The sequence below is a fragment of the Temnothorax nylanderi genome, unplaced genomic scaffold, assembly GCF_030848795.1.
Source record: "Temnothorax nylanderi isolate EJ_2023f unplaced genomic scaffold, tnyl_v1.0 TNYL_tig0319_pilon, whole genome shotgun sequence".
NCBI classification, from domain to species: Eukaryota; Metazoa; Arthropoda; class Insecta; order Hymenoptera; family Formicidae; genus Temnothorax; species Temnothorax nylanderi.
Genome location: NW_027249381.1, coordinates 175,427 through 188,180, shown reverse-complemented (window position 1 = coordinate 188,180; position 12,754 = coordinate 175,427). Strand labels below are relative to the sequence as shown.

General features: G+C 34.4%; 1 protein-coding gene across 2 annotated transcripts in view; it reads right to left on the bottom strand.

Moving 5' to 3' along the window:
• The window catches only part of LOC139781160 (juvenile hormone esterase-like), a 44,552-nt gene that overhangs the window by 22,907 nt on the left and 8,891 nt on the right, over positions 1 to 12,754 (bottom strand). The window contains exon 1 of one of the 2 annotated variants that reach the window (XM_071719999.1): positions 3,313 to 3,432. The exons of the other annotated variant lie outside the window; for it this stretch is intronic. The gene's annotated coding sequence lies outside the window, so the exon portion shown is untranslated. Of the gene's footprint in view, positions 1 to 3,312; positions 3,433 to 12,754 lie in introns of those variants that run through there. 2 annotated transcript variants of the gene reach the window in all.

The window sequence follows — 12,754 nt, the reverse complement described above, 5'->3', positions numbered from 1 at the left end:
ATACGCAAGCATTAAAAAGGCACTGATACAGCGTTTATCGGTATCTCAAGAGCAACAAATTTGTCAATTATTAGAACATGAGGAGATGGGTGATCGAAGACCATCGCAGTTTCTACGACATTTACAAGCCCTTGCTAGTTCGGCCATTCCGGAACAACTCTTGCGCACGTTATGGATGGGTAGACTACCATCTCAACTGCAGGCTATCCTTGCAACGAGGACCGCTGATAACTTAGAAGCAGTAGCCGAGCAGGCAGACAGAGTATTCGAAGTCACCTGTAGAGCAATTACAGTCGCCAGCGTACAACCCTCGACGAGTACTCCTACATTGGAGGACCAAATTAAAGGACTGGCCAGACAAGTAGCAAGCCTAAACAGTCGATTGGCTCGGTCTGTGGAGAAGAGCGAGAAACGCGACCGTTCCAAGAGCCGTCCCCGCAGGAAACAAAAGGAAACGGACGATAAAATATGCATTTACCATAGAAGATTCAAAAATAAAGCCCTGAAATGCACACAGCCGTGTCAATATAAGAAGCCATTGTCTTTGGAAAACTAGCTGGGCGGTCGTTGTTAGCGGCAAGCGACCCCGGCCCGAAACGACCCTGCCGCCTGTTCATTACAGATCGCAAGACAAAGACGCGATACTTAATCGATACAGGATCCGACATCAGCGTTTATCCTCGATCGTTGGTGCAGAATCGTCGTTTGATTGGCACTAATGGACTTTTTGCGGCAAATGGATCCGTCATTAAAACATATGGAGACCTCGCCATACAATCAGATCTCGGTTTACGCCGAGCGTTCCTGTGGCGTTTTGTTATAGCTGATGTGACATCGCCAATTATTGGGTCGGATTTCCTGGCGCATTTCCACCTCCTCCCAGATGTCAGAAGGGGGCAATTGGTGGATGCCAAAACAGGGTTAATAGCCAACGGGTCAGCAAACAAGAATGGAGCGCCGTCCGTCAAATCAATGATAGGGGACTCACCCTATCACCAGCTATTAAAACGTTTTCCACGTATTACCCAGACAACGGAAACACACAAGCAGAAGTGCTCACATCCCACAGTGCATTACATAAAAACTACACCGGGACCTCTAGAGGCCTTCCGACCTCGGAGACTGGCACCGAACAAATTCAAGGCAGCGAAGGCAGAGTTTGATCTCCTTCTGGCAGAAGGAATCATTCGTCCTTCTAAGAGTCCGTGGGCCTCATTCTTGCATATGGCTCCAAAAAAAGAAGATTCTTGGAGACCCTGCGGAGACTACAGAGGAGTGAATGCTTGCACGGAACCGGACCGATACCCGGTCCCGCACATAGAAGATTTTACGCATTCGATGTACGGAAAGAAAATATATTCTACACTGGATCTGGTTAGGGCTTACAATCAAATTCCAGTACATCCAGAGGACATCCCGAAGACGGCAATTATTACGCCATTCGGGTTATTCGAGTTCTGCTACATGCCATTTGGTTTGCGGAACGCATCACAAACTTTTTAAAGGTTTATGAACGAAATCTTACATGGTTCGGTTCTTACAAGGGGGTGATGTGGCGGCCGAATCTTCATAGCGCCACGGGGCACCGCGCCACGAAGCTACGCGCCTGGCAAGCCGCCGCTCGGGCACGCCGTACGGCCGAGCCGCCGCGCCTCCGCTAGGCGGCTAACGCCCGTGCCAGTTAGTCAGATCACACTGGGGAGCTATAAGAAGACCACCCGCTGAGAGAACTTCAGAACCTTCTCTCGACTTGAGACGCTTTTACAACGGGCTATCAATCGAGATTACGGTCAGAAAAAAGTTCCTACGGAACTATAGAGCGAGCTCCTTGAGGGCCTCTAAATCAGAGCGAGCTTCTTAAAAGTTATGAACAAAACAAGTTTGAGAAATATAACAGTTTATGTCGATACTAAAGGAAGTAATTTGCTGATATGTGTGTATAGACAGTACACATGTAGGCGGGAGAAGGACTGCCCCTCTTCCGAAGGCAGGGGTGGGTAGGAGTGAACCTCGCTTCGCGTGGAAAGTTGAAAACCCGAATCGTACAATGATAGACCTTGTTTCGCCCTATAAGCAGGGGTGGAGTGGGGTAGGATGAACTTCGTTTTGCGTGAAAAGTACAATGCTGTCCAGAAAACCATCTACGTGAACCGAGGTCCCTCTCCACCCATCCCCCTACACGTGTACTCCCACCCCGAAAGCAGAGCATACTATTTATTTGACTGTTTGTGAAATTTTGTAAACACTCTGAATTGGTACGTGTGAAGGACATTACTACTGTTAGTAACTGCTTCGTTTTTTATTCATAACTTTTAAATAAGCAATGAGCGACAATTAAGTTATAAGGAAAGTTACTCAGGATCATGTCCTTGACAACATATGTCAAGGTTAAGGTCATCGGAGGTGGGTCCCTTATTCGGTATATTTACTTCAATATTAACTGTTAGTACTTAGACATTTTTCAAAAACCTGTTAAATGTTTTCATGACAGAACGCTGATAGCACAACTGCGAGCGTCGCACGTGTGGAAAATTGTAACTGTACAGAAGTTTTATAGATATATGTAACAAAAAGAGATACAGAATGGTATGATGACGGGGATGATAACTTTTCTTAAATAGATATTTCAATATTAAAACTTTGTATCGTAATATCTTCAAGGCTGCGGGCAAATAGAGAAAAATTAAAAATATTTTTGTGATATAATTCAGACCCAAGCTATATCGATTACAATTAACAGGAACTCGATCGGTCTAGCCATTTCTGAGATAGAGTCCAATATTCTCAGTTACTCGCAACTGGCCGACTCGCGTATTACTTGACGCGAGACACTATTGTGTCTGTTAATGATGGGAACAAATGTAATCACGGAAGTTTTTATCACGCACAGCTAGAATGACATTTATATAAGTCGCTGCAACTTTGTAAGTATATACTAATATTTTGAACATTTTTATTAATGTTTTTATACTTCTCATTTTTATACATAGATAATCTTTATACGTCTTAATTTTACTTTTAATTTTTTTAAATCAATTATTACAGAAAATCAAAATTATTTGGCATATTATAATACTACGAAGAAACATCTTTTGATATTTCGTATAACTTTTGTGGAAGAAATATATATGCACATCACACAGGATTATTATTATAAAAAAAAACCTCATAAAGAACAAAGATTCAAAGAAGCTACAATATGTACGCATGTTTAAAATAGAACTAGATTTTAAAAAATTAAAGGTAAATTGGATGAGAAGTACAAACATTAATAGATATTTTTAAAATATAATAAATATATCTAATACTTACAAAATAACCTTTAATACACGATAAAATGATGTCATGTGCTGAACTAATGCTCGCAAAGTGACAGCATTTAATATTATTGCTTATCCAACAATATATAACTTTGCGTGTTAACTTTATTTTGAACTTTTGTTATATTATTCATCTCTAATCTTCTATTTTATTGCGATTTAATTTCTCTTGCTGGCATTAAACTAAAGTAGTACAAAATAGAAACACGACAGAAGACTATAATATTCTACATTGTAGTAAGATACCAATTTTATTTATACACAGAATAATAAGTATAATAAATATAAGTGCAACATTACATAAGTCTACATAATTCAACTAGTAATGTCGAATGAAAAATATCCATAACTATATATAATTTCGCCGTGCGAGCACTTTGTATCAGTCATATTTGATTTTCATATCTTGAAATATCATGACCTTATATACTATATGTGTAACTGTTATGTAAATGTCGTTCTAGCTGTGCACGATAAAAACTTCCATGATTATATATAGAATGTCGTCCAAATGTATTTATCATCGTGATTTATTACGTAAAGATACAAATATAATGTGTTGCGTGAAGAATGTGTGAACGGGCACGAATAGCGTGTGTATACCGAGATATTTGTAATTCTCGAAAATGGTTTTTTTAAACATAACTTTATTATATTTTATTATATAGTTGAATTCATAGTAAAATAACCTTTAACTTGAAGATAAAAAAATTTATTTTAAAAAATGTTAAATAATAAAAGTTAAAAAAAACAAAAAATGTTCTCTTATTATTTTAAAGTACTCTTAAAATTATCTAATTTCTATTTAAAAATTATTTTTCTATCTATTAGTTTTCTATCTAGTACACTAGGAAAAAAAATTAGTGCCTCCAACAAAACTGTTTAGTTGAGACGGTTTTTAACAGCAACCAAATATCTTGTTTTCCATAACAAAATATTTAGCTACTTCTGCTAAATGTATTTTTCTGATTTGTTCTGTCGACCAAATAATTTTGTTCTTAGACTTCACATACAAAAATTAAGCATTTTAGTTATTTACCCGTAAAAACTACTAATAATGAAATTTTCTTTTACATAAACTGAAATAATGCCCAATGAGTACAATTTTATTTTTCTATGCATTAAAATTTAGACTTTATATACTAACAAAATATTATAATACTTGCAATAAAGCAATTTATATTACCAAACGCTTTCAACATAACAAAATTCACATAGTTAAAGATTTTTGGTTGTTATAACAAAAGCATTATGTCATAAGAACAAAATATAAGCAACAAAGATATTTATTTACAGCAACTGACTAGTTTTGTTGGGCATATTTTAATTAAATTGTTTTGTCGTTACAACAAAATTTTGGTTCATACAACAAAACATTTTTCCTAGTGTAGTTTTCTATTTTATAGTTTCAACGATATTCGCTCTGAAAAAGAAAAAGACCGATTTTTTTAAAGGGAGGTTTTACCCCGTAAACGTGCAATTGGACACGTATAAAAAAATACGTATCTCTTATTTCGATCTAAAATACAATGTATTAAAAGTTCATCAATATCGGAAGGGGACACTTCCGTGTGTTTTCTTGTTAAGTTTCATTTAGGTGACGGATACACGTGCAAACAATAATGTTACAATAGTATGTTGAATCAAATTATAACTACAAATTACTGTCTCACCAAAACTGAAAAATTCAACTTAAAATAATTCGCTTGTTGAGAAAAACGGAACTTTAAAATAATAATACCAAAAGTAAAGATTAGAACTTATTTAATTATTAAAAGTAGCGATTTTTTTAAAAGAAAGGTTTAGAATAATTATTAGAAAAGATAGCCTCAGAATAAAAATTGATATATGCTAAGGACGAGATCCACACATATTTAACCTAGTTAAAGGATTTAAAAGTAACTTTCACTACTACAGGAAGAGAGATACAGAAATTTCTTTTCTTTCTTTTCTTTTAAGATACAAAAGACAGTATAGATACATTAAGAAAACATGCATTTCCGGGATTTTTTGTGGAAAAAATTACAAACTTTACTTGATGAAAGTTTTCTTTTTTTAAATAATACATTTTTTAAAAATAGTAAGAATTTTTTGATAAAAAAATAATGAAGAATATAAAAGATGTCAATTTTCTGTAAACACTTTTTTTAGAGACGTTTTGCAGTGACCACTGCTGAGTGGAGCTGAATTACCTAAAATAAAAAAGGAGACGAAAAAAGACATAAATAAGTGTTTACAAAAGATTGACATGTTTTTATTCTTTATTACTTTTTAATAAAAAAAATTCTTACTATTTCTAAAAAATATATTTTAAAAAATAAATAGTATATTGTGCAAAATAGCGTTTTTCAGACGAGTGTGAAGTTTGCCGCCCGAGCTTCGGCTCGGGCGGCAAATCACACGAGTCTGAAAAAGCTTTCGCCCCGAGGTGCACACGATATTTTTCACAATACCTTTACGGAAAGTTCGACTTCCATGCCTAGAGAGAGGCGAGAGTGGTCAATTTCAAGCCAGGGCTTACTTTCCTCCCTAGGGCGGAAAGTGGTTACTTTCCGCCCTAGGGCGGAAAGTGATTACTTTCCGCCCGCTAAACAGGGAGGAAAGTTGTTACTTTCCGCCCGCTATGCCGCACAGTGGGAAAAAATTGCCTATTTTTGGACAAAATTCTGCTGACAGCTCAATTCTTCATCAATATTAATGAATTTTTTTTTAAAATACTCGTAAAGACTTGTACTATTGCATGACACTGCTACAAATTTAAGATTCGATAATAAATATTAAGGAAAACAACATAAACTCAGTTTGCGAATAAGAACGTAATAACCCACGTAATTTTATCTCCAAAGAAAAGCTTCCGAATCCATTTAGTTTTACCAGTTAACATGTTAGCTCAGCAATTATCCTGAACTCAATATGCTACTTTGTTTTCAAATAATTTTACATTTATTTACAAAAAAAAAACAGTTCTTTTTAGACGCACATTTTTAATCAAGTTTATTAAGAGTAAATTCTCTCACTAAGATTACAGTTACGTAGAATATAAATCTAAATACTATGTAAATTCATAAATTTTTGAACCCTATAACCTTAAATACTTCTGATATGTCACTGTTTTTAGTTGTATTGTAATAAATGTATTAGTTACTGTACAATACTTAAGCCCCATTACCAACGTCAAGGTAACAGCGATCAATGGGGTTTTTTTGGTTTTTTTTGTGTTTTTAAAAAATATTTTTATTGTTTTTTTTTATTTTTTGTATTTTAAAGAATTTTTTTAGCATTTTTAATTTTTTATCCTTAAGAATTAAAAATTTTAATATAATTAAAACAAATCGTTCGAAACAAGCATGTCTTTAGCTTCTTGAGATAGTGCTTTTCTTTTACGATCGTCTTTTATCCTTAAATTACTTATCAATGGATCTGATGCAATTAATAGATAATGTAGAATGTCTATGTTTGTCAGTCTTCGGTCAGACATTCTGCTATTGTGGGCTCTACATTTCCTAAACGTTTTATTGTTTCCTTCTTGCGGTTCTTCTGAAAACCAGCCAATAGGTAAGTTGAACTCCTTTACAATTTCGCTTCCATGAATTAAAATTTTATGGATGGATGGTGGTAATGGATACCAGGAATACAACTGTATACACATTTCGGCGGTTTTGAAACTGTAAGATTTGAACCTCGCACAGTCAATCATTTGTCCACTTGTCAAGACTTGCAAAATATTGTGAAATCTTTCTATCAAGTTCTTGTTTAATCCCGTAACTTCAGCAACAGTCTCTGCTTCTGCAAAAAAGGAGCGGGCTACATTGCCGGTATTTGTCGTCCCGAAACCTTGCTTTATAACATCAACTGTTAGTGACAACTTAGACTTCAAACCTTGTTGAATATATTTCTTTCTTGCCGCTTTAGATGCTTTATCCTCTTGGGTTCTTGCAGAACCTTTCTTAATATCTAAATTGTAGGATATGTGCAACAGATATTCGAGGCAGCGAATCCAGCAGTGCAATGTCGAAATTCCGAATTTGTAGAAATTCTCATTACAGGGAAGTTTAGTGACATGGGATAAATTATTGATAAATTTTGGTCCAACATTGCAAATATTGCAGCAATTAGATGACTTTTGTCCTGTTAATGCGTTGCAAACTTTGCCATCGATCATTGTGCATTTAATATCAAAACTAATTTCGAATAAAATGTTTTCGACCTCTAGAGTATATACTTGAACTTTCTGCAGCAAATTATTGTAATAATTATATTCTTTTATAATACGAGATCTACTTTCTTTCGCAAATATAAATTTTACAGGTCGACAGAAATGAATAGAAGAAGGTGTTTTATTAATCCAAATAACGTTATTGTCTGCTTGTAACTGAAGAGGTACAAATGAAATTACAAAAACTGTTTTGTCTGAAAGATTGGCATGGTCGTCAGAGTCATCGTCGCTACTATTAGTATCAGATAATTTATTACCCTTGTTCGTAACATTTTGATACGACCACGTTTGTCTTGTGGTTTGCTGTCCAGAAGAGCCATCCATTCCCCATTTACCAACAAGCAATAACTTTTTGTTAGCAAGATTTGCAAGATCATCTTTCTCTAATCCCAAAAGTATTCTCGACGATTCTCGACTGTCGATTGTTACTTCACTCTAGAGAGCACCCGACTCACTCGCACGCAGCGGTTCTTCGCGCGCGACACGAGATCGGGCACGAACTCTACTAATAAGTATTCTACTATTAGAAATACGTACGTTTATTTCATCTTAAAATGCATTTTAGGGTTCAAAACTCGTACCTTTGTAATATATTGTGGAATAGTAATGAAAAAACATATGATGGCAAATTACAAGTAATTATCAATGATATTCGAAGTAAGAACTCTTTTTCCGAAGATCAGTTGAGTAAAATAAAGACAAAATTGATTTCTAGCTTTTTACCGCAGTATTGTAAAAAATGGCACAATGTTTCTCGTATAAAGAATCGTTTTTTAAAAAGATATGCACAATTTCTTGAAAATTATTTATTTGTAGAACTTACAGAAAGTTCAAATGATGACAAACAAATTGAAAGTGCATCTAGCCAATCAAATAGAATTAATAGAAATCAGAAGTCGGGACCTGGACGTCCCCGTTTATCTTACGAAGAAGGATGTAGTAAAACGAAGCAAAGGCGTATCGTTGAACTAGCATCAGCTCACAGCAAAGAACAACTAAATAAGGCTTTAAAGCTAAAGGATCGCCAGATTGACCGTAGTATTGGGTGTGAAATAGATAAAACAGACGATTATAATGAAAGTAACATTAATAACATCTTAGCAATGTATGTTGATCTGGATTTGACGAAGAGGAAATATGAGAAGCTAAAAAGCCATAATGAGAGAATTACCGGTACCAAATTATATCCTCCATATGTCGTAATCACAGAAGCTAAAAAACTCTGTTACCCGGAACATGATTATTTAAAATTATCTGATTTAGGAGCCAGTGTGAATTTTATTTCTTTATTAGGACATACAGCTAAAAGAATACTTTTGGGATTAGAGAAAGATGATCTTGCAAATCTTGCTAACAAAAAGTTATTGCTTGTTGGTAAATGGGGAATGGATGGCTCTTCTGGGCAGCAAACCACAAGACAAACGTGGTCGTATCAAAATGTTACGAACAAGGGTAATAAATTATCTGATACTAATAGTAGCGACGATGACTCTGACGACCATGCCAATCTTTCAGACAAAACAGTTTTTGTAATTTCATTTGTACCTCTTCAGTTACAAGCAGACAATAACGTTATTTGGATTAATAAAACACCTTCTTCTATTCATTTCTGTCGACCTGTAAAATTTATATTTGCGAAAGAAAGTAGATCTCGTATTATAAAAGAATATAATTATTACAATAATTTGCTGCAGAAAGTTCAAGTATATACTCTAGAGGTCGAAAACATTTTATTCGAAATTAGTTTTGATATTAAATGCACAATGATCGATGGCAAAGTTTGCAACGCATTAACAGGACAAAAGTCATCTAATTGCTGCAATATTTGCAATGTTGGACCAAAATTTATCAATAATTTATCCCATGTCACTAAACTTCCCTGTAATGAGAATTTCTACAAATTCGGAATTTCGACATTGCACTGCTGGATTCGCTGCCTCGAATATCTGTTGCACATATCCTACAATTTAGATATTAAGAAAGGTTCTGCAAGAACCCAAGAGGATAAAGCATCTAAAGCGGCAAGAAAGAAATATATTCAACAAGGTTTGAAGTCTAAGTTGTCACTAACAGTTGATGTTATAAAGCAAGGTTTCGGGACGACAAATACCGGCAATGTAGCCCGCTCCTTTTTTGCAGAAGCAGAGACTGTTGCTGAAGTTACGGGATTAAACAAGAACTTGATAGAAAGATTTCACAATATTTTGCAAGTCTTGACAAGTGGACAAATGATTGACTGTGCGAGGTTCAAATCTTACAGTTTCAAAACCGCCGAAATGTGTATACAGTTGTATTCCTGGTATCCATTACCACCATCCATCCATAAAATTTTAATTCATGGAAGCGAAATTGTAAAGGAGTTCAACTTACCTATTGGCTGGTTTTCAGAAGAACCGCAAGAAGGAAACAATAAAACGTTTAGGAAATGTAGAGCCCACAATAGCAGAATGTCTGACCGAAGACTGACAAACATAGACATTCTACATTATCTATTAATTGCATCAGATCCATTGATAAGTAATTTAAGGATAAAAGACGATCGTAAAAGAAAAGCACTATCTCAAGAAGCTAAAGACATGCTTGTTTCGAACGATTTGTTTTAATTATATTAAAATTTTTAATTCTTAAGGATAAAAAATTAAAAATGCTAAAAAAATTCTTTAAAATACAAAAAATAAAAAAAAACAATAAAAATATTTTTTAAAAACACAAAAAAAACCAAAAAAACCCCATTGATCGCTGTTACCTTGACGTTGGTAATGGGGCTTAAGTATTGTACAGTAACTAATACATTTATTACAATACAACTAAAAACAGTGACATATCAGAAGTATTTAAGGTTATAGGGTTCAAAAATTTATGAATTTACATAGTATTTAGATTTATATTCTACGTAACTGTAATCTTAGTGAGAGAATTTACTCTTAATAAACTTGATTAAAAATGTGCGTCTAAAAAGAACTGTTTTTTTTTTGTAAATAAATGTAAAATTATTTGAAAACAAAGTAGCATATTGAGTTCAGGATAATTGCTGAGCTAACATGTTAACTGGTAAAACTAAATGGATTTGGAAGCTTTTCTTTGGAGATAAAATTACGTGGGTTATTACGTTCTTATTCGCAAACTGAGTTTATGTTGTTTTCCTTAATATTTATTATCGAATCTTAAATTTGTAGCAGTGTCATGCAATAGTACAAGTCTTTACGAGTATTTTAAAAAAAAATTCATTAATATTGATGAAGAATTGAGCTGTCAGCAGAATTTTGTCCAAAAATAGGCAATTTTTTCCCACTGTGTGCCGCCCTGGCGTGAAATTGGCCGCTTTCGCCCCTCTCTACAGGCATGGAAAATCGAACTTTTCGTGGAGGTGTTGTGAAAATAAATTTTGACATCTATTATAATTGGCCCTATCTTCTAAATGGCGCAAAGTCGATAAAAAATTGTTAAACGGTTGCTGAGTTATAACGATCTTAAGGATATATTGGAGGTATTTCAAATATATTTAGAAATGGCTGAAATTTTGAGATGTTTCTTTTAAATTAAATTAAAAATACTCTGTAAGTGATTTACTAAACGATTTAAGAGTTATTTAAGTTTAAAGTAGATAAAATTAACATTATCCCTTATGGAGGGATATTTTTTTATATGTAAAACATACATCATTGATATTGTATCTTAAGTTTTCAAAATTTTTTGCTAAAATTTTTTTATTTTTTAATTGTTTAAACAATACTAATTATTTAAATGACAAAAAACCACACTCAAACTGTTAACAGTAATCCTTTCTAACATATAAAAAATTTTGTGATGTTTGACATTCATGCAAAGTGTTACGTACGGAAATTTTATCTTAAAATTTCACACAACACACGTTGAAATTTTTGAACGCTTTAGACGACGCACGTTAACTCGGAATTCCGAGCGAACACTCAAGTCAATACAAATGTTTGTTTTATCCTACGGTTATCGGACGGCCGTTGGTAGGCTGGGGGCCAGATGGGGCCCAAAACTACGTTTCTAGAAACTTCTAGAAAACCTCCCCCCTTAAGACGCGTAGGAAGTGCTCAGAATCTCGCGCGGGGGGTTCTGGCCATTTTCGGGTATAAAAAGGGCGGAAAACGCCGCGGAGCGACACATCGTTTTTGGCTTCGGCTTCGTTAGTCACATAGTTTTAAGCCTTCGGTTTTAGTACTTCTTAGTTTTAGACTTCGGCTCTGTTACTTTATTCTCGACTTAAATCATTTTTCTAACTCTTATTCAATTCAGACAGTCACTTTCCGACATTCGACTGTACATTCAAGTTCGCAGTTAATCCCTGTACCGCGCTTCACGCACAACTCAGTTGTATTAAGATCTAAAGAATAAAGGTAAGATAAGTTTGAAAAAAGGGAATAAGCTTGAAATCTGGAATCTCATCTTGTATTAAAATTCTTAATCAATCACTCCTGAGATTCGACTCGCAGTTTTCGCTGACAAAGAGCGTGGCGATTTGTCCTGGGCGCTGACGAAGAGTATGGCGAACTGGTACTTTCGCTGCCGAAAGGCGTGGCGATTACGAGGTTGATTCTTAGAAATCGCAACAATCGTTATTAATTCCCGAAAGTGAATTTGGCCTTAGAGATTGGCACGATATTTGGCCAAGTTGACAACCCTACATGGGATTTTTCTAAGAATAGAAGAATGAATAATACATTGAGTCGAAGCATCAATAGTATGATACATTATCGTCGTTTTGTAATCCTCATATACTCCACAAACCAATAAGATCATTATTATTATCAATTTGACATTTTACGACATTTTCTGATACTGCCCAAGTCATGTACTTTTCGATGACGTTGTTTAGCGATATTAACATTTTACATTTTACTAATCTGTACTGCTTTCGCAATTTGTGGTATTCAATTATTGCTAATTCATTTGCTGTTACAGATAAAGGATCATAATTTATAAGTTAACCCACTTGAGCGCAGTTAGGGTGAAAGACCCAATTACTGGCATATTAAGCATTCAGTAACATTTGATTTAATATATATATACAAGCAATGATACTTTATCTTTTTAAAATATTTTTTTCGGATTGCTCCAATTATAAACTTTATAAATAAAATTAGAAAGTTTAAATAAAATTGATTCTTAATTTTTAATTAATATAATAATGACCAAGCTCAATTGCACCTAATACTGGTAACCTCTAAATTTTATGTTCCTAATTCTG